This window comes from Passer montanus, unplaced genomic scaffold, assembly GCF_014805655.1.
Source record: "Passer montanus isolate IOZ18808 unplaced genomic scaffold, ASM1480565v1 scaffold29, whole genome shotgun sequence".
Lineage (NCBI taxonomy): Eukaryota > Metazoa > Chordata > Aves > Passeriformes > Passeridae > Passer > Passer montanus.
This window is the reverse complement of record NW_024367596.1, coordinates 4,430,271-4,454,016: the sequence shown is the minus strand read 5'-3', so window position 1 is coordinate 4,454,016 and position 23,746 is coordinate 4,430,271. Positions and strand designations below refer to the sequence as shown.

At 42.0% G+C, this 23,746-nt stretch overlaps 1 protein-coding gene across 1 annotated transcript in view; it reads right to left on the bottom strand.

The window, feature by feature from the left end:
* The window catches only part of FNDC3B (fibronectin type III domain containing 3B), a 184,437-nt gene that overhangs the window by 112,641 nt on the left and 48,050 nt on the right, over positions 1 to 23,746 (bottom strand). The gene's annotated exons all lie outside the window — the stretch shown is intronic.

Sequence of the window (23,746 nt, the reverse complement as noted above, 5' to 3'; positions counted from 1 at the left end):
TGTTGAATATTTATGGACAGAAGCAGATCAGCTGTAACTGGAATGGAAAACCACCCACATTTCAACCCGCACCTTCAAAACATCAAGCTGGGAATTTGTGATGTATAACTTCAGAAAGGTCTTCAAGGAAATACAGCCTGGGGTTTAACTACCAATTCTGCTTTTGTCCAGATGGAGAAAATAGCTTTTGTAACTAAAGGAAAACCCATTACTACTGAGGATATGGAGTAGATGGAGCCAGACTCTTTTTCAAAGTGCGCAGCACTATGATGAGAGGCAAGAGACAAACTCAAACATGAAATTACAATCACATGTACACATATAATGAGGACTTTTTTTTTTTAATTCACTCACCATGAGTGTGATCAAATGATGGGTTTCCCAAAGAGGTCGTGGAATCCCCATCCTTGGAGATGTTACAGACTCAGCTGGAGAAGTCCCTGAGCACCTGCTCTGTTTGGCTTTGGGGGACGGCCTTTGGAGATCCACCTAACCTAAATAATTCTATTATTTAATTCTGCAGGGAAAAGCTTTAATGCTGCACATAAGCCTGGAGAGTTCTGCCTACAAAGGCTTCTTAAAAAATACAAGAATTAAAAAACAAAGACATGCAAACAGCATGAAATATACCAAAATAATGAGGAAAACGCAGTACAAGGTTCCTACTCATGTCTGTTAAGTGAGTTACGGTCTGTTAATTACTCCATGGCAGCCAGTTCCTTATGAACCCACCAGGCATGAAAAGAATGTGAGGAATATCAGGTAGAAAACACCTGGAAATTTCTTCTGCCACAATTTGTTTCAACACTTACTAATACTGTGTGAATTATTTATACAAAATGACAGGAATGCACCAGAGTACCAAGGAAAGTCTAAGAATCTTTGAGACATTTCATTTTTGTAACTTTAATCCTGCTGCCTTCTCAGTTTTCCTCTGATGTAGGGTAAACAGTGTGGGCAAAGCAACTTTTCTCTTGAAAGAATTGCTTCTAAATACTCCTGCCACTAGCAAGAGCTCCTAAACCTGGCAGGTCCCTTTTGATATGATCAAACAGCACACAGTTATTTAATGAAGTCCACTGGATAAAAATTACCCAGCCTGCATTCGTCTTTGAACAGTGAAATTGTTTTTGCTTTATTTGATTTTAAGGCTGCCAGTAAGAAAGCCTATTAAGAAAGATCTTTTTAAGCTCTCAAAAGTATAGCTGGATACTTTGTACCAGTGCTGCTCATGATCAGCATTAAAACCATTATAATCAGATAATTTCAGGGCTTTAGGGAACCATGCCCTACCATCTGGGGACTGACCACGCTGCAGTAAATCAGGCACAACTCTATAAATGTTGAAGGAATTTGTACTATAAAATCATCAAAACTAATCTTACAGGCCATGTACCAATTTTAGTAACAAATAGGGTCCAAATCACAAAAAAGCTCTTAACAAATAACAGCTGATAGCCAGGCAGTTTGCAGGTGGCAGGACCAGGAGTGGGATCCACATGGCACACACTGAAAATCTCCATCCAGGAACCCTGTCACACAAATACTTCTCCTTCCCCAGAAGTACTTCACTGGTTGTTGAGGTCCTCAACAACTGGATCAACCAAAAAAGTCTGTACTACAACACGAATATTGCACATAAATATTATGTACTACAATATAAATGAGATTTCACATGATGGCGTAGAGACCAGACTAAGAAGACCCAGAGGGTTTAAGAGCTTGGCATTAAATATGTGAAAAACCAACCACCTTGACACTGATCCCAGTAACATTTGTTCAGCTACTGCTGCATATAAAGATGTGGTTTTCTACACCCAAGTTTCTTAATGCTTGGAAATGTTTCCAACACTAGCAGGGCAAGCTCATCCTGGTGGACTAAGTAAATAACCCTCAACTTCTCAAAATCTACTTCCATGATAATTCTGTGAGGACTCTTAGCTTCAGGAGGAGAGGTGCTCTAAGTAATTTCAGGATTAAAAAAACTAAAAACCTCCTCCAGGCTTGGAAAGTCCTCTGACTGCACTGAGGCACCTTCTTCTCCAAAGAAAATGTTCCCACCCCAGTGGCACAAGGCTCCCCCTGCACACGCAGGCTGCACCAGAAGAGTCATCCCCTCCATCTGACTACTGGGAATGTTTACTGGCTCAGTGGTTACTAAATAAACCAGGCATCCAGACTTCCAGTCACCCCAACAAACCAACCCCTTCTCAAGTGTCACGAGACAAGCGCAGCTCAAACAAATCTGGAAATGAGTCTCTGATCAGCAGTTTCTCCAAGTTCAAGGTTCTCTTCTTTTGTGCCTCCAACCAGGCACAAGACGATTTTTGGTTTTGTTAAGCACATGTTCCATCAGAGTGCTGTTTTAAAAGGTCAACTATTTCTGTTAATCATAAAATGTATGAAGTTACCAAGAGTTGCCTGTCCTGGGTTAGCACTAACCTGTGACATCCACGTGCATCCCTATTCCAGCTGGGAGAACCCCATAAAGGATGGTTACTTTGCTCAGCAAGAATATTTAACACATGTCAAAAACATTCAGTTTTCATTTACAAAGCCCTTCTGTTAGGTTTCTTTTTCCTGAGACGTGGGACAGAGTGAGTGATTTGCAAAAATCCTGCACTTGCAGCAGCGGGGAGACTTCCAAAGCAACCTGGTAAAAGCATGACACGGGAGGACAGGCAAATCCCAGAGACATCAGAGTCACCTCTGTGACAAAGCTGCCTGCAAAGGGCCAAAAATCCCCCAGGTGCTGTTTTATGGCATCTTTGTGGGATGTCTCCAACCTGCCACAGGTCCCCAGGCATCTTTGGAGGGGGAGAAATAAAACAACAAAATCACCCAAGGAGCTGCCTACAACAAGTAGTTACAACGGATGATGTTTTTTTCAAACATTAAAAAACAAATCCAAAAAAAACAAAAGCCAAAACAAAATAACCCACCAAAAAACCAAACCAAACAAAACAAAAACCCAGCTGAATTTTCAGCCCTCTCCTCCTCAACAGTACTCTTCCTGCAAGTGGAACCAACGAATACTTAAGTGTCTTTTCACATAGGAAAATAATGTAAAGCTAAATTATTCTCCCTAAATTCTATTTATATTAAATCACTTTTACTTCATAAAAATGGAAATAAATATGCAAACACCTTTTGAAGGCGCCCACTTGCTTCTGCATATACCCACCAAGGAGATAATTGTCTACCTATTTTTTTAAAACAACAAAAGAATTTTCCTCTGGTAAATAAATAATGAATTTAAAAATTAATCTTGTTTATTAATTGTTGCCTTTTGAATGAGCAAAGCTTTTAGTTGTGTCAAAGCTATTAACAGTGGCAGTTGTACATTAAGCAAATTAAATATTCAGCAGCCTCACTTCAGTGCCCTTTTGTAATTGCAGATTGGTTACCAAACACCTCATCTCTTTGGTAAATAAAAGGGTATTTCTGCATTTATTTTAAAAGCTGATTTCAGAATTCAGTAGAGATTTTATGACCATTATGTAAATATCCAAGGAATTTTTGCTTTTACAGAAAATCATGGCAAGAGTGCTTTTCCTAGGACTGTCCCCACTCCATGTTTAGAATTCCTTGGATGCTTGAGCACTATCATTTCAGCATCAGGGCAAAAGTAACTGCAAGAATAACAATATGTGGCTGTGTAGATAAAACATTGTGAAATAAGGATGGTCTGAAAGGTTTTGAAATGAAGAGATTCCATTTTACAGGAAAATAACAGAGCACATGAAGTGAAAAGATATGCTCTATTAATAAAAGCTTGAATGTGCATTCATTCTCACAATTGCTATTAACTGGGGGAAAAGACTCCATAAATTGTGGTGTCCACTGTGACCAGTGACCCAACTGGAAAGGGAAATTTTTGTGCCAGTGACTTTCTTGCTATGGCAGAGCACTCTCTGCTCAGCCACCAGCTGCACCAATTTCATATTTATTCAATATTCTTGAGTGAAGTTGGCTCAGTCACTACAGAACTGCTCCCAGGCAGAAGGAAGGTGGTGCCAGCACCTTTTTCCAAAGTTATGTGATTCTGCACTCAGGAAGGGAAACATTTGAGGTCCCCTCTGTGCCAGGAAGGACCAAGAGCTCCATCACCCCTTGCCCATGCTGCACACAAGCCCCAACCTTGAGATTAGTACCCAAATATCACCAGGGAAAACAATTTCTGTCTCTAAATTAGACTCAAAAGGTCTGTGAGGTACAGAGAAAGTTAAAACACAGAAATCAAGGGAGGGGCACACACGGGCACAGTCTTGTGGAGAACCAGAAATTGATCAATTCTCTCATCACAGCCAGTAGAGCCCACTGTGCTCTGCATTCCCAGCCAGTGGGGGTGATGTCTAACTGGAGAGCAATGGAAATAGACTGGTCCCAGTTTGGATTTGGTATGAACTGTCTGCAAGTGTGGTTAACCAGAATAAACCGTATATTCAGGCTGTTCCAAGGCACAATATATTACATTTTGCACATTATTACTTACATGGAGAGGTGTTCCATGGAAGAGAAAAACCTGAAGTCCCAGAAACCTGAGTTCAATAGGTATTCAAGCTCCCTTTTGTTTTAATTAACATGACATTATTTTCATGACAACTTATACATTCCATACTACATGCAGACTAAAAAAAAAAATTAGAAGCACTGTCCCAAAATCAAAACTGTGATGAGACAAATGAAAGCTAAACAGACAATGCTACATGCAGGATGACAAAGACAACATGGAAAAGCATCAAGAGGTTGAGATTTTAGAAAGCCTTTCTGGGTCACTCACTGTTACAGCAGCAGCTAAAATTATACTTTAACCTGGCTTGTCTGGCAGTATCTAATAATCAGCTCAGATTTCAGGTAATGTGAACCAGCCTGCTAAGATACCTTTGCAATATGTCATTCCACATAACACACCCAGTGAAACAGGTGCAGTTAAGGCACAGTTATGTTTGATTTCATAAGCTCACCAAAGAGGAGCTCCAAGACCAATTTCAAGCAGTCTGCAGCATCTCCTACACAGCCAGGGCACAGACAGCCAAGTGGGTCCACTGGCACACAGGCAGGATGTGCTGGTTTTGGACTCGCCCTAAGCAGACATAAAATGTTTCTAAGAATTTTATGAACTCTCTCCCTCCACAAAGATGACCTGATATCCTTAATTTTCTCTGCTTGCCCAAAGAGATTGGAAAGTGAGAACACAATTCTACACAGTGCTGTCACAAAACTCAACCAACAGCCTGAGGTTGGAAGCAGATCTGAAGACTGAAAATTAACAGCATTAACACACAAAGGAAGTGGAGAAGAAGCCTTCACACTTTTAGTACTATTTCTAAAATTTTATTACAGAAGGATGAATATTATTACTGATTATCAAAGAGCTTGCACATGAATCAACGTCTCATTCAACTGAACTGATTTTTGAAGACAGAATTGTTTTATACACAACTAACATTTGTAAATTTTTACTTCCACAAATAAAGGACACAAACACTTGCTCTTGTCCCTTCACCAGGACGGTGAATCCCCACAGGTATCAAAACCATTTGACACCAGTCTAAGCAAACATGTTTTTTATTAGATGCAGTGCTTAGGGTCTATGACACTGAAATCACCATTAGCATAACAGCTAAGGTAAATACATAAAATTGTACAATAGAAAAATACCTTTCTCTGGCTTTAGACATTACACAGTGCCTTTCCTGGGTGGTGAGGCACTGCAACAGCCCAGGGAAGCTGTGGTTGCCCCTGGATCCCTGGAAGTGCCCAGGGCCAGGCTGGACAGGACTTGGAGCAACCTGGGACAGTGGGAGGCATCCCTGCCTGTGGCAGGGGGTGGAATGAGATGGGCTTTAAGGTCCTCCCAACCCAAAACCATTTCATGATCTTAGCACAACATCCATTTACTGCTTTATTAAAGAGAAATGCAGCTCTCACCCCATGATCTCTTCCAAGGCTGCCCCTGGAAGTGCCCAGGGCCAGGCTGGACAGGACTTGGAGCAACCTGGGACAGTGGGAGGCATCCCTGCCTGTGGCAGGGGGTGGAATGAGATGGGCTTTAAGGTCCTTCCAACCCAAAACCATTTCATGATCTTAGCACAACATCCATTTACTGCTTTATTAAAGAGAAATGCAGCTCTCACCCCACGATCTCTTGCAAGGCTGCTGCATAGACTGGCTCAGTACAATTAAGAGATTTTATGTATTTTTATACTATATATAGTGTGTAACCAACCTTGTAGCATGCTCATCCACCCCCACGTATGCATGTAAAACATTACAAATGTTGATACATTCTCTCTTTTCAGCCTTCCCTCACAAAACACAAGAAATCTTGAACCAAGAGGAGCTCCTCCAACAAGCTCATTTCTACTCCTTTGGTCTAATGATTTAGGTCAGTCTCTAACAAAGTATTTGTTGGCACACAGTTATAAAAATTTTCAATTTTTTAAGGTTATAACAAGCTGCTGAAGGAAAAGGAAAATCAAAGGTGTAAATAAACCCACAAATGTTAAGTGAATGTCTGTTATTCAGATGTTGGATTTAACAGATACATTTTTCCTTCAATGCAAACCACAATCCTTGATTTTTGTTACTTACATGAATCTAAGTGTGCATTTCAATCTTCTACACTTTGTATTTTGAACCAATCAGAGATAGAGATCATGATCCATTAGCAGCTTATAGACTCAAGATGATGTGAAGGAGCTGTAGAAATCAACCTCACTTTGAAAGAAGAAAGTAGTTTCAGAGGTTTATTTAAAGAACCCCATGGCCTTAACACAAGAAAGCACCAGACAAGTAATAAAAGGAGTTAAGTGCTGCAGTCTAACTTCCTTACTTTTAATATCATTGTGTCATTAACAATCTCATTACCAGCTTATGCTCCAAGTCAAGGAACAGTTACTGTTTGAATTCTTATACTTTAAAAGGAAATGCACATAAGATTTGGCAGAATAATAAAAGAAAATATGGATTTTCTGGTTCACGTATGTTTATGTTAAACTTTTTTGGGTTTGTTCTAAAAACATTGTCCTAGAACAGTTAGGATGTCAATTTTAAATAATCTTATTAGAAGGCTGAAACAAAACACAGACAGTAGACAAACCCTAAACAAAGTTTAAAAAAGCATATACAAGAAAAAGCTATGCTTTTAAAGAAAAATAAAGCCTTCAACTCCCAAGGGCTCCTGTGGATAAAAAGTCAGCAGTAAGATAAGCATAGCTATGCATTTATTTGCATCAGCTGGACATCAGAAGAAAACACTTGAGCATCACAGATGTTGCTTTCCAGCTGCACACACTCTCCCATTAAAACTTTTTATGCATCCAAAACGTGGACAACACTGTGAGGGAGGGAGCTTTAACAGCAATGTTTAAATTCCAGCACCTTGGAGGACACAGGACATCTCCTGCAGTATGGATTTGCCATGGTGGCTGGTCCAGCTGACTCATATTCCTTTTCAAAAACAGGTCCCTAAACCAAAACATGAAAGACCACCTGCAGGCATTCCCCACTTTCTCCAGCTAACTTGAAAATGAATGGGCTGTTTGATATTGTCCTGTTTCAAAACAACATTCTTTTGTCTCTCCAGTGGTGTTTATGAAGCCTAGGGTTGGTTAACAAGTTTGAAGGACACATTTTTGCCACATTACTGAAGGAATGCGATGAGCTATCCTGGCAACCTGAACACTGAAAAATAATTTACATTACAAAACCTGCAAGCAGGAATAACCAGGAAAATATTTTCACATAATTTTGCTTCCAAGTATCAAGTTAGGGATTTTTTTACTAACAAGTATTTGCTTTATTGGAGCTTTATTAACATCTGCTGAAAAAGCTCAAGGTGAGGGAAAAATGACCACGCTGAAAGACAGTTTCTTTCAGCCTCCTTGTGACAAGGGTTTTTGCATTCCTGTGCCAAGAGCACGTCTGGCTAAGGATAGAGATCTGGGCTGCTGTGATGAAAGCAGGCACATATTTAGTATGTTTGATCTGCCAGGGGCTGTGCCTGGGTATTGTCCTGCTCATCTCCCAGAGCCACAGGAGCACCCAGTCCTGGCATTCCCCAGCATCCCACCAGCACCATCCCCACGTGCTGTGACTGCTTAAAACTGCTGCCTTTGCACACAGAATATGTGTGTTTCAGCAAGAGCTGGGCTGCCCAAAAAGTCCACGTTGGAAAGCTCTTTGCACTCTCAATATTTTTTTTTTTTACAAGTAACTAAGAAGGGACTTTTTTTTTTGTAAAACCACATGCTACCAGAGGCCCCCAAAATTATCAGCACATGAAAGAAACTTGCTTTACACCTTAACTGCATTGTGTTTAATTGAGGGAGTATGACAATCCTTAGCTCTCTAGAAAATGAAGTGCCTGCATCGCCTTCTGGCTGTGCTCCCCAGTTTGTGCCAAAAGAGCATCTCCACCAGCTTCACACAAACCAGCTCTTTGTAAGGACCTTAATCCAGACCCATCTCACCAAATTTTCATATTCTGAGGGGCACATGAACACCCTTGCTCCTGCCTCTGATTGTCCAATGCACCCTTTGGGATGCTCTTCCTGTTTTGGAGGGAACCGAGGCGCTGGATCCACCCCCAGGGACTGCCTGGAGTTACATGAAACACTGCAAGTCTTTGATCACACCCATCAGACTAACAAGTGTACCTGAAATAAAGCTGTCTCACAGTTATTTCATTTTCAGCTTCCACGGGATTTCTCAGATTCTTTGGATTTCTCACCTTCTGTGCTCTTCATTTCTTTCCAGAGAAATACTTACGGACAACTATTGGTAGGCTAATGCAAAAACAGGGGTTTGAAATTATTTGCTTCTAAGACATGGAAACCAAGTATCTGAGAAATCTCTCCAAAACCCAAAAATCTGAGAAACTGAGCAACTCTCAGCATGTTAGTCAGATGAAAAAAAAACCAAACAAAAAACCACAAAACATGGGAAATGGAATTGTCCTCTCTGTGCTTTGATGTACAGAGAAAAGTATCCTATCTTCTAAAAAAAGTAACTGTGATCACATTCTGCTATTCAATACCTTGCATTTTAACAAGAGGCACTGTTTGATATTTTTCACAAATAAGAGAAATAAATCAAAGCTCTATTTCTGAGCTGCCTGAAGCCACGTGTCTTCCCCAGCTCCCCACACAGTCCCTGCTGCTCTCCCTCCTCCCCTTCCTCTTACTCCAGAGGCCAATGACCTCCCAAAGGCAATAAAAGCTTTCTGATTCTATTTAGTATGTTTAGGTGGCCCCTACGATATAGTAAGTTAATTGTAAACAACTTACTATAATCACAGGTGCTTCTACTGAGAACTTAAACACAGAATAAACAAATTGACTTGTGTAAGCAGAGAAGGAAGGGAAATGGACTCTCACTGTCCACAACCTCACATTATTTGGCTGTAATATGTATTTTCCCATCTGCAAGCTGAGCAACAGCTCCAGTTTTCTCAAGGAGAACCTGAGAGGTGCACAGTGGACTACAAATCCTTTATGCCTGTTTAGCAGCTGACAGCAAGAAAAGAAGGAGGAAGCTCAGATGTGCTTGGCGCGCATCGTGAAGCTACAACGCATTTGCATCCACAAAACATTATTATTAAGTAATAAGCAATAACAAGGCAGAAAAGATCTCCTTCCAAGCCGTTAAAATTTTCCAGCCGACGGGTCCCGATTAGTCACAACATAACTATTTCATCATACGGGTGAAATAAACGCGGCCCCTCTGGCAGCGCCGCGGCCACGCCGCACCTCAGAGCACGACATGACGCACAGATGCTGGCAATCTGGGGAGGGGGTGGCAGCCTGCTCCACACATCTGTTATTGTGGGAAAAAGCCATGTTGGTGTTTTGTCAAATTGCTCTATTAGTAATGAATACAGCTGTTTCGCATCGGATAATCTGTGTTGCAACACTTCGCTAAGTGACTCCACGCAGAACTATGCCCTGCTGTTCATGCTCAGCTGTAATTCTGATTATCCAGGGAGATGCCACTGTGCTTTTAAAATTAAAAAAAAAGGCTGAGCGCAGCTGTTTGTGCTTCAAGGAATGTCAAAATAAATCGTTTCTCCCTGCCATGTATGTATTTTTCACTGGAAATCACGATGTATTCTGAAATTAGGGCAACTGCCCACTGGTTACACAGAGATGTGCCAAGCGTCTCTTCAGCCTTAGCTGAGAGCAAAGGTAGTGCTGACCAAGGTTTTAGCATAAACACACGAGAGCCTGAGAAGTTATCACCACCTCAGGCTTCAACTTAAGGCTTAAGTAAAGGAAAATATGATCACTCTCCTCCCCTTGATAAATCCCTGAAATGGAAATTAAAGTAAACTATTATCACTTCTTACAGACTAACTGAAAGTCAAAGGAACATCCCAGTGCTCAAGGTTACAGTTTTGGCTTACCACCCCCTTGTCACATCTGAATCTGATGTTAGCCCAAATACATTCTCTCTTACAAAGTCATTTCCAACAAAAAATACTAAGTTTAAAGTCTACAGAGATAGTCACTATTACAATAACGTCTTAGACCAGGCTACAGGTGCAGCACCTTTGAAACCGCCAGCCTGCAATGCGAATGTGGAATTTGTGTCAGCTTTCCCCCCAGAGCTCAGCTTTCAGACTTTGTGCAGCTACACACAAGCCCTGAGGACAGTGGCCCTTTGTGTGCAAGGCCAGGTGGGGAGCTGCTCCTGCTGCTGGCAGACACCTCGAAGGAGCCTCCCTTTGTCCACAGGTAACAAAACCCTCTGCTTCCAGCAGATACAGCACAATGGTTAACAGGATAGGAGAGCATGTGCAATGGTGAAATGAAGTTGATGGTGATACTTTACACTAAGAAAAAACACACAAAAATCCCCACCCCGGTTTCAAGAAGACACTTAGAGGCCAACAAGACTTCCAGGTTTCAGGCTGTAGCAAAAACTTCGAAAAGGAAAGGGGAAACAGCCAGGTGGAAAAAAAATAATTCCCAGATATGCAAACCTATTTGGATGTGTATTTTTGAGATGCTCTCATTCAAGGACAAATAGAAACATCCAGTGGATGAAATTCCCACTTAGTTTCCCAAATTGGAAATTCCCAAATTTCAACTTTTGTAAGCTCTAGTGTAAAACTCGCTACCTGCTCAGATAGTAAATATGTTTATACTGAAGCACCAATTTAGTTCTTCTCTGCCTCATGCACAGACCAAGAAAAAGGCATTTTTATGGCCACCAGACCCTGTGAAGCTGCAGGGGCACTCTGGGAGTGCAGGATGCCCATCACAGCATCCACCCCAAGGCTTCAGCCCAAGATGTGCACTCTCACAGCTGCCAAGGTGGCAAAGCTGACCCGTAGTGTGGAAAAATGCTGCAGGTACAGAAGCCACAAGTGTTTCCTGTAGAATGGATGCACGGACATGGCAAAGTACAAAGCATGCAGATCAAGTTGCAAGCAAGGCAAGGAAGATCTAGAGCAGGGCAAACTAGCATTTCTCATCTGAACTTGAAATAAGATGTGCCGAGCTCTCTGAAGTCCAAAAGATGCTGTGATTCTCCTGGTATTTGGACTGAAGAATGAGACAACAGGAGGAGAAGCCACTGTTTCTGAAGAATTTATATTGCTCTGAAATTACACAGCATCCTTTAGTGAAAGAGCTCCTGAGCTGAGGCCAGGAAGGAGCAGGGACTCCAGGGATAATCCCTTTGTGCACCCCTCACAATTTACTGATCCCCAACAAGTGTCTGCAATTTTCCTTGAAAATAAATTAAATGGTTCCCAGACAAAGAAAAGGCACAGCCCTGCCAGAAGATCTCCACAGGACTGAAGTGACATCTGACTGCCCAGCACCTCCTCAGCTCAAGTGCCCCTCGGCCATCTGCATTTCCCATTTCTCTCTGGGCAGTTCAGCAGATGATCAGTTCTAGCTCACAGCAGAAAGAAGCCTGAGGTGACACAAGTATAATGAATAGTCTCATGATGGGCTGGGTTTCAAAAGCCCCACAGCAAGACCATATGCAGAAGAAACAATAAAAAGGGTCTCACACACAAGAGGTCCCAGACTCTCTTCTGGACTGCCTATGTGATGATGCCTCAGAGCCACCCAAAGCCTGTGGCACACACACCCAACAAGCAGTGAAAAGCAGGCACTTAAAACCATCTGTAAACTGAACAAAATAACAAGTGCCTTTCTTGTATTCCAACCCCTCTAATATGCAGCTCATGTTCCTAACTCACATTAGTTCATCATTTTCCTACCACGGTGCATAATTAGTGACTGGATAAAGAGGTTTGTGAGCTAATGCCACTGAAGTGGAAGTATCACTCTCATTTCTTCCTCCTCCTCTTTTTTGGTCCTGAACTGTGGGAGCTGAGACTAAATGGCAGAAGATCAGTTTTTCCTTCCTGACCTGGCTAATGGGTCAGGCAAATGCCAGCACCAGGCAAAGGAAACAGTGGGAAATGATGTAAAGGGTGGAGAGGACATCATGAGGTCATGTCTTTCAGCAGCAGCAGCTCTCCATCAGGTCAGGTCATTTGCATCAAACCAAAGTCAAAAACAACCACTGTTTTTACCAGGAAAAACTGTCTTCTGCTAATAGAAAAATCACAAGGGAGAGAAGCACTTTAGAGCAGTACAAGACAGAAGAGGCACTCTACTGAACTGAAAGCTCTATGAGTAGCAACACATCCACAGCAAGGCTGAAGAACCATTATTCAGCTTCTGAGACAATTAAAATAAAGGTTTGAATGTAGGTTAGACACGCTGGAAGATGTAGTAATTCACAGGTAAAATACAGAAGAGAAAGAAATCAGAAAAGGGCAGAAAAGAGTTCCTTGTGAACAATGAAACAGCACTGGTGGATGCCAGCAAACCAAATAAAATGACACTTGGGAATAAAATATTATTTTCACTTTAATTCTGTCCAGAAAAATACAATTAAAATTTTGAGCATGATTCTCTACAGCCCCTCGTGTTTGGAGGATGTTACTTTGGCCAACACTCTCTCAGACTTGCAGCATGTATTTTCCCTCTTTTACTCAAAAATGCTCTTCAAAAGGACAATTAATCAGAGCATGCAGTTCACTTATGTGCTCTGAAATGCCTTCTGAAGGGGGCAAATCTGAGGAATTTGGAGGGTGTCTGGTCCCCTCGAAGGCAGGCAGAGCTCTCACCCCACTGAGCACACAACTCTTCTGGCCACGTTTCCCAGGCACATCTCATGGGGGGAAGCACCAGCTGTCTCCAGAGGGAGTCACAGTCGGTTCCACACATGTACAAGAGTCACTTTTTACTGAGGGAGATGGGAAATCTATGCAGAGATCAAACTGTTGGAAACTCCAGCAAAACCCATGTGGAAGCATGCAGGGCTCAGAAAGAGCTGCATGTTCCTTATCAGCAGTGCTGCACACTGCCAGCTTTTAAGGGCTATCTGGTTTGAAAGGCAATTTCCCAGCCTCTAACTGCATTTGTACTTAGAACAGAATCATGCTGCTTTAATGACTCTCATTACATTTTTAATTATAAAAAGTTCAATTTGAAATTGCCCAGACATTTCCACAAACTGCTTTTAGCAGGTCACTAAACCCAGGCAGATAAGAGTAACCACTATGCCTGCCTGGCACATCTATCTTAACAGTAAAAATAAAGCAAGAAAAATAATGCTCCAAATGGGATATTTAAAATGGTCATTGCCATAGAGCTCCTAAAATGATGAAACAATGGGTTTAAGAAGTTGCAAGCAGAGGAGAGATAGTAGTGCTGTAATATTTTGCAACTATACAGTCTGAGCTTAAAAAATAGCTACAGTTCTATTTCTGACATAGCAGTTGGCTCAAATAGCTACCTAATTCCCTTAACCCATCTTGTGCATCAGCTTTTCTGGCTACATATAGAATGGAAATAACTGGGAATGAGCAGCAGTTGATAAATCAGCTTGTAGATCTCAGTTTGTTTTGAATATATAACATACTTCAGAGCAGAGCACCCAAATTTGATGCTCAGGTATCCGTGTTTGCCCTAAAACTGAAATTCATTCTATTTGCTGTGTTTGTCAACAACACAATTACAGTCTTAGATTCACCCTGAGGAAAACTAATCTTCTGTTATTTGAACACATAAAAGGCCATAGTTCAAATAAAGCCAAGGCACCAATAAATAAATTGAAAAGCCTTTGAACACACCCCCACCTTTCTGTAGAGTTAAGCTTCACTTGCAGAGAAGCTGTAGGAGCGGAGAGGAGGAGAAAAACTCCACTAAAAATTCTGTCATTGCTCACAAGCTCATCCAAAGCCACTCACTGCTCCAAGAGCCAGCAGAGTATGAAGTTTGTCCTTACACCCTTCTGCTCACAAACAAAACCACCCCTGGTCTGCACAGCACCACCACCCACACACAAACATCCCCAGCCTCGTTAGAGAGATCACCCTGGAGTTTATCAACACCACGGGCTTCAAAACAGGGTCAGCTTGGCTGTGCAGGGTGGTGTTTGCAGCGCCGTCAGTGAGCGGGGAGCACAGCCTAGCCCTGCACTGCCAGGGAACTGACAAGGCAGTCACAACAGCATTGTTTAAACACTATCATAACTTAGTGTATTCATTAATTCAGCAGTTTAAACCATTTCAAGGAAACTTATTAAATTCCCCTGTATGAAGGAAAGGAAGGTCTTGACGTAGTAACTGCACTGTACCCATAAGTATTTTGCAAACCAAGGCTCCTTGGCTGAGAAACTTACCGGGAAAACATTCAATTCCTGTGCTATTTTTTTTAACTTTTAAAAAAAATTAAAAATTTAAATTTGTCACTGTTGAACCAGCTCACCAAGGAGCCTGCTAGCCAGGCTGCACACTGCTCTGGCCTTTTGTAAGGAGCAAATTGCACTCAAAGTGAGCTGTACCCTGGCTGAGCAGACAGGATCTAGAAATGCAGGAATAAAAAAAGATACTGAATGTCCCTTGTAAGTATTCTGAGGCAGGGCATCTTTTAAAAAGACATGAAGAGTTTTATACAGTACAAGGAAGAACCAGGTAAAATTTTCTGTAGACTCCATGCAGTTCAAATGGACACATGATACATGTGGCATGCAGTGCAATAAAGTGTCTCTAAAATGACAAATGTACAGAATGAAAATGAGTAGGAAAAAGGATCAAAACAATTAGACAGTTTCTTATTTAGCCCAGTGAAATCTCTAGTGGGACCTCACATCTGCTCAGGTTTCAAACCAGTTGGTACCCAGAGCATCACTTTGCTTGGGGACAGTCATCAGCTATCCTCTGCAACCACCACAACCCCTTGAAACTGTTAAAGCATTTCACAAAGAGCAGAAAAACGTACACAGGCACTTGTGTCCACAAAGAATGGGCACGTAGATGACTCTGGAACAACAGCATTAATATTCACATTCATTTTCCCACTGACAAACTCATTACCTCTCTTACCCAGCCTATTCTGACACATTAGTTATCAGAGCAGCTCATAAGAACACAGAATATCCCAAAAGAGAACTTCAGGAGAAGCTTAATTAAATAACCGATTATTCTTTATGTTGAAAAAAGAAAGACATGCACGTACACTTCCATGTGACAAGCTCCCCGGGGAAAAATTTGTAAAATAAGCATAAAGTGTTTATTTAACTCAGAGAAGCAATTAAACCATTAAGAAGAGCTCAAAGTAGGCATTATGCTGATTATCCCTTAATTACGTGCATTCACAGCAGTGACAGACAAGCTGCAACAATAACAACTATGTTACCACAGTCATTTTTTCCTGACCTGGGCACATTCTACAACAAATCCATCAGCAATGTATATTCCAGCTGATTTAAGAGTGATGGTCCACATTGTTACCAGCATGAAGGTATCTATGGCTGCTGCTCCTAAAACCAAGTTAAACACACCTGAGTCTATTTCGACACAAACAGACAAAGCTATTTATTTATGTCCTTCTTGTGATAGAGCATACAATGCTAATGAGAGCCTAATAGCAATTCTCATGTCTGTTTACTCCACCCTAATTGCAGCCCTGCACTGTCCCCTCCTACCCAGGGCTCAGGACCCCCAGGGTGGCACAGGAGGGTGGCACAGCTTGGCCTGTGCTGTCAGGGCAGGACTGGCAGCAAACACAGCCCAAGGAGTGCCCTGGGTGAAATCCCAGCTGGAGGAACCCCAGTGAGGATCCCAAACCTCGCGCTTCCCTTGGATCAAAGGCGGGGATGCGGCTGCAGCCAGCACAGACAGAGCCTGCAAAATGCCACCACAGCAAAGGCATGGAGCTGTCACCCAAAGGCAGGAGCCACCCAAAGGCAGCAGCTGGAGCACTTTTTCCACCCTGCAGCAGCATCCCACAACAGGGTGAGCAAAGTCACTTCAGAGCTCTCCTGGCAGAAGGAGCCGCGACAGGAACGCGCTCCGCTCCAGCCCCGGCAGGGCAAAGCGCCTGCCAAGGCACGGAGTCGCCAAGAAAATTACAATATGATAGTCTTAATTACACTAATTGCGTTTCCTGGTATTGAGGCAGGATTAATATAGTGTTTCTTATGCTAGATTTCATAAACACAATTGGTTTCAGCTTAACTCTTCGTAATTGTATTGCACAGTTCTTGCAAACAATTAGCCACCAATTATGTTCATTTCGTTTTGCAGATGACTGATAAAACATTCCAAATATCAGAATTTTCCCCCAAGGGAGGCAAATTACTTCTAACTTAAGTAACCTTAATGAAGCCTCAGTGAAAATCCTGTGGGCACGTCACCCAAGGCACTTGTTTGCCATTTCCATGCTTTCACCAAGGATTAGAAAAACTTCCACTCAGAGGAAGAGCCATGGCCAGAATGGCTTTGGAGAGCTGAGTGACCATCTTAAAGTGATAAAATGACCATATATAAATACAAATAAATAAACATATACACACACATATATATATATTTGAATACTAATGTATATTTTTACAGTTGTACATAGACACCTCTTTTATGTAAAAGCAGATGAACATATATACACAGACACACACACTTGTACACAAATACTTGGTTTAGAAATCAAACATATTTGAGCCAGTGTACATCTCAAGCCTACAGGTGCTGGGAACTGGACTGGAGTGGCCTAATTAATGCCCCACTCCCACCCTGCTCCCCACAGTCCCATCATCAAACCCAAGTGCTCACACAATTGAGAATGGCAGGCATTGTGTTTCAGGCCCCTCCGCAGGCACAGCTCCAACATTCAGAACAATCCAGCCAGAAATGTTCAAAAATGTTATGGTGAGATAATATCGTCTGCTGAGACAAAAATAGTCTTTTATTACGTTACACAGAGGTCATCTGGAGCGACCTCGCCGAGATGGCATTTGGAGAGCCTCACCCTCAGCAGCAGCAGGCAGGGCAACCAAAACTCCAAGAGTTTCTAGGAATTTTAGGCTGGATTTTTATAAATAACACAGTGTAGCTTTGCTTAACATGTACACCACTTCAAAGGTGAAGTTTGGATAAATAGTATACAGATAGTTATAGACCAAATGGTCACTTATAAAACTCTGCTTGAAAGCTGTGTCGTTGAAAAAAACCAAAATCCAAGTACTTTGAGAAAAAAAATAAAATTGTAAGCTCTTGTTTGCCAGTGCTGGCAATACCAAAGCCTTTCCATAACACAACAATTAAAACATAGTTTGCTAACACAGCTTTACACCAGGGTTTCTGCACAGGTTCTTTTTTCCATACCTGCAGGGCCATGAGCCCTTCACTTGCCAGGAGAAGCAAAAATAAACCTTGCTGATGGGTAATTTGCAATCTTTCCCATACACACTGATTGACATGGTTCTGTGCTACCAAGTATTTTTTAACATCTCCTGTGTGGGGCATATTGACAGGAAATTAACAGCAAACCAGAGAGCAAGGCACTGCTTGTGACAACCCATCTACACTCGAATGTTCCCCCACCTCATCCACAACAGAAACAAGAGGAATAAACTTTGAAAGAAAACAGAGCAACGAAAAAAAAACCAAACCAAATCACAAAATACACCATCAGAACTGTTGTTAACAACATAATCAAGAAGGCAAAAGTCATATGCAGTAATCAAACCCAGCCTATAAACAAAGCATGTGCAGAACCCTACAGCTTTCCATTATAACACATGGGGTACATTAATAAAAAACTAAATTGCACAAATTATGACAACTTGGTATTCTGTTGAACATTCAAAAGAAAAACCCCAACAAAACTCCCACTCATCTCCAGGAGTAGCTTGATTTTTAAGTAGTATTTGAAGCTCTCTGACCCACAAAGAAAGGAAAAATCAAAATTAAGTCTTATGGTGCTTAAATAAGTAAATCACAGAGTAGGTTTATTTGTTTCTAGGATATTTGTCCTAAATAATTTAGAATATTAAAGTCAGATTCTAGATTTACTGTTAAACAACTATTACTGATGCAGCTGGATGGCAGTCTGCACACTTTGAGGTTGTCCACAGTTATGCAATTTCACACTGGTTAATGTGGTTGAGTGGGCTTTTTCCTTTCCTTTTTGTTTTGAAGCCAGTGATGCTTTCATTGCAAAGCTGACTCAGTGATTTATTTCTGTAATATCATCTATTCCTCAAACCTCTATTAATGAAAATATTCACAACACACAAAATGAGCTGTTGATGTCACAGACCCAGAATCCACCCTATGGCAGTGACCACGAGAAAACACTGGTGCAGAAGGAACAAACAAGACTCTTTAAGATATGATCACACAAATTGTATCTAAATATAGAAGGGGTTTGACTGTCACAGTGAAAGCTACACAGCCCCAGAAACCTGATAACAGCAGAATCAACAGCTGATTCAATACAGCTTTCAACAACCACTACACTATTTTTTTTTATGGTGGAAGTACAATTTGAAATTTAGCAAAACCAACAATCCAATTTACATTCTTTACCATTTAAAGTCAATTCATTATTAGCACTTATCAGAGTTGAGATTTGTTGCAAAATTAAAAATGAGAAGCATAATACTAAAAGCCCTGCAAAGACTCTAAGTTACAATGTGCTTCATCCCCATCCCTAATCCACATCTCCCGCATGAACAACAAACATGAACCAGAATCACAGACATTAAAGAATAAAAAGCATGGGAAACTCAATATTTACCTGTGATGAGGGCTAAAGGAATTTAATAAGGATAATTGAATAATTTCATTATTCTTCTGGCCAATAACTGTAATTACTTCAGATTAGGAAAGTTGACTATAACTGCCTTACTAATTCAGAACTATAGCTGCACTAATACACTGTAAAAAGACTAAAAGCACTGACTAATGGGTTTGCAATGTCTGTAGCCTGTGGATCTTGGACTTGAAAATCCTGCCACCATTGACTGGAATGCACTAGGTCCATACTAGGAGGATCAGATGCATTTAGCAGGGCTGACAACTTCAGCCTTCCTGCAGATACCCACGCACTCACACAGATTCCCTGGGTTTTAGGTAGAGATCCAGAGATATTTGGAAACTTAAAAATTGATAGTATGCTGACAGAAGACAGCCTTCCCCAGGGCCCTTGGATCTACCATGATTTCTGAGTCTGTCAGACACACACACACACATATATATACACATACACACAAAAGGAAAATAAGGACAGACACAAACCCCAAACACAAGTCCTGCATATTTACAAACCCAAAAAAAGTCTGAAATTATAGCCCAGGCCATATGTTCTAACAGTTGTCTTTAAAGTCTGCTGTCCTAATTCCAGAGATCAACGCATTTCCCAGCAGCAGATTCTTAGGCATTCCAAAAAAACACACAAAAATAATCTCAATTTTAGCAAAGGACAAGCTTCAAGAACTGCATCTCTGCTCATTTGGGTGCCGTTCTGCTGGGAAGCAGGATGATTGGTTTTTACATACGTACAAACCAGAATGGTTCAAGTCTTAATTTATTTCTCCTGCCCTTCTCCTCCTGCAGGGCTGCTGTGCCCTGAGGCCACGTCAGCAGGACACAGCACTGGCTGCCAGGCTCCATCCCAGACCTCCCCAGGGACCAGGGGCTGGGAGAGCCTCTGGCCATCCCTCCAGCATGGGTGGACACAGACCAACAGCAAAGGTCTCAAGAAATCCTTGGTTTCTACATTTCATAGAATTCCCAAAATATCTCCACTTTAGCTATATCTCTGTCCCTTTCAGTGTACTACAAAACAGTCACAATTTAGGATTTGGAAAGATTAAGCCAAATTAAAATTTAATTACATGCCAAGATTCTTTTTCCTTTTGTCTTGTGTCAGGGGAGTTATAACAAATAACAGCTACCAACTGTAAAGAACCAGATATTCCACCCAGCAAAGCTACAAGTGCAGGTGCATCTGGTTCAAGATTTAATCACACACATGCAAAATAAATTTCCATAATTATTCTTAGCATTATCGGATTTAAAATGGAGAAGCTAAGATTATTCACACAGTAAACAAAGCATCCCATTGTTTACTCTTGGCTTCTTACATGGCTTCCTATACTTGATTGTGGTGTGCTAAAAAAATAAAACCATGAGATGAGTGGGGAATGGTGGGGTGATCTCACTGACAGTAACATGGGAAAAACCTACTCCAGGTTAGCAGCTCTTTACACTCTCTTAGATTTCAACACATGGTTCACAAAGATGTGAAAGCTTTAAAGTTGTTTATTGCACATGAAAGGTATAAAGGGTACATCACACCACAGTTTTCTAAGGTGATCAAACACTAAAAGGGCAAAGAACCTATCTCTGACAGGCACCAACAACATCAGAAATAACACAGAGGATGAAAGGTTCCTCTGCAAATTCTGGTATTTTCTAGTGGGCAACAAGGTGAAAATAAATTAACAGTGCCTGTTATGATTATACAATTAACAGCTGGTGGTTTATATCCATGCACCATGGATAACATCCCAACAGGAAAGGCACAGCTGATCCCAGGCCTGGGGACATGTCTGTGCTACAGAGCTGAGTTTGCTGAAACACTCAAGTGACCAAACCCAGGAGACTGTGACAATGCATCTAAAGAATAATACTGAGTCTGCTAGAGATATTTAAAAAATATTTTGGTCAATATAAAGGCTGATTAGACACTGACATGGGATTTGTCCCAGTTATTCTCAACCACAGCTTTGCTCTGGAAGATGTTTATGCAGATATTTTCTCATTTGTCCACTAATAGAAAGAACTTTAATAAATCAAAAACTTGTTTGTGCTGCAGGAGAGCAATGGGTACTGCAGGCCTGTCTTTTCCATCAAGCACTAAATCTAGACACCAAGTACCAGGAGTCAAAGTAAAGTGGTGTAAATGAGGAGTAAGAGTTATGTTTTAAAACTTAATGGGGTGAAAAAGGCCCTTGCTGGTAAACAGAAAGAAACTGAGCCAAAGCTTAATAAACAAAGTGTAAACAAAAGCTATTTAATACCAAGAGCTGTGCTGTAAAACACCACCACACAGACTGCTCTGCTGCAAGCCCTAATGACCAAAATAGTCTGAACTGAAGCTGCATTTCCTACAGGGAGTTTTCCATGCCGTGGAACCAGCCTGCCCACCAGCACGTAGGTGGAAAGAGCTGAAACACTTTGCAGAAACCAGGAGAAACAGAACCAGAGCTCACCCAGCATCTCACCCCTCCCTTCCCTGCCACAGCCAAGCACGTCCATCCTGTCCTGCTGCCATGCACCCTGGCAGATGTCCCCAGAGCCTTTCCCCAGGAACTGCCTGGCCACATGCAGCTCCCAACTACCAGCAGATACAGGTGAGAAAGGACAATAAATTTGTCAGGGCAGAAAGAAAATGTTCTGATCAATGCAGGGCTTTGCAGCATACTTGGAATACAGTCACAAATGTATTTCTTAAAATGTAACCAAGGGCCAAATTCTGGTAATTCAGGTGATGCTCTGGAGAGAAGCAGGTACTGAACCAAAGGGACTCCTGCCCCAGCCTTGGGATCTGACCAGCACACAGGCAGTGCCTGCCCTGGAGGGCCCAAAGAACCTTCCACCTGCAGATTTCACCAGCTGCTCTTTATTAAAGTATCTCCAGCCTTCTCAAGCCTCTACAAAGCAGCAGGACTTCAGGTGCTGCTGCTGTTTCATCTCAGAGTGAAACCACGCCAGGCCCAGTGATGAACAGCCCAGCATCTGCCTCTGCCCCTGCCAAGTGATGGAGCAGGTGCTCCCAGCTCCTGAGGCACCAGGTGAACTGGAACACAGCCAGCTACCTGAGCCTGGCTTTCTCTTCTGTCTCCCCAGGCTTCTTTCCTCCCCAGCCTCTGCTGTGACATCCCAAAGAAGTGGGATCAGCACGTCAAGGGAGGCGATGCTCCCCCTCTGCTCTCCTGAGACCTCACCTGGAGTACTGCATCCAGCTCTGGGGTCCCAGTGTGAAAGGAAGGTGGAACTGTTGGATAGAGCCCAGAGGAGTTTCAGGAAGATGATGGTAATGCTGCTATGGAGACAGGCTGAGAGTGGAGCTCTTCAGCCTGGAGAAGGCCTGAGGAGACCTCAGAACCCCTTCCAGTGCCTAAAGGGGCTGAAAAAGAGCTGGAGAGGGACTTTGGACAAGGTGATGGAGTGACAGGACAAGGCTTTAATCAAAAAGAAGGCAAGTTTACATTAGATAAGAAAAAGAAATTCTTTACTTGAAGGTGTTAATAGACTAAAACAGGTTGTTCAGAGAAGCTGTGGCTGCCCCAGCCCTGGAAGTGTCCAAGGCCAGGCTGGGCAGGGCTTGGAAGAACCTGGGACAGAGGAAGGTGTCCCTGCCCAGGGCAGGGGGGTTGGAATGAGATGATCTTTAAGGCCCCTTCCAACCCAAACCATTCTGGGATTGTGTGATGCATCTGTTCCCTTGGATGTGCCCATCACCCCTCTCATCCCAGTGTCAATGTCCCCACCCAGTTCACTCCACAGGTACCACTCACTTGCTCACAGTGTCCCATCTATTTTCAACTCCTTCCTCCCCTGCAAGAAACTGACTCACTTCCTCATTTCCAACCTCATACCGTGGAGGAAAAAAACCCCCACACTTTGTCTGGTTTGCCTGGACTGTCCTAACAGCCTTATTTCACTGACACACACACTCTTCCTATACAAATATACAACTGTAAAGCCTTTAATATTATCCATTCCTTTGCACTACAACACCAAACCACACCCACCCACCAAATTAAGGGAATAATAATTCCAGGAAATCTTTCATTTCAGAAACCACTGCTAAATTTTTTGCATACTTCTGGTCTTTTTCTTGAGTTACTCACTTTTAGAGACACAGAAAAACCAGCACTGAGATTGAGTTCTTGCATTCTTTGTTTTACAAGATAAGAAGAAGCAAAACTTCAAGTTCAAGCCTCAATGGCAAAACACTTGAAAACATCCCTTGAAACAAATATCAGTATTAGTAAACTGTCTATGTTTTTATCCTGTTTTCATTTCAAAATGCAACCACCCAAAAGCAATTTAGGTCCTTGTCTGCAGCAGATATTTATGCTCCAACATAACTGCACCCCCTCCACGCCATTGCACATCTGTACCTTGTCCTTGAATAAATCACAAAAGCCAGTTTAATGCAGAGCCTTGCTCACCCTATGCAAGGGTGAATTCCCCTTGTTTCAGGACAGAATTAAAGCAGAATTTTTAACCCTTTAGCATATTTGTTTTCTTTTCAGGTCAGTTTTGTTCTTCACTATTCCAAACTTTGTGCTGGCATACAAAACAAAGACTAGAGGCGAGTTTCAAGAGAGCATTTCCAGCAGCATGGGTTAGGCA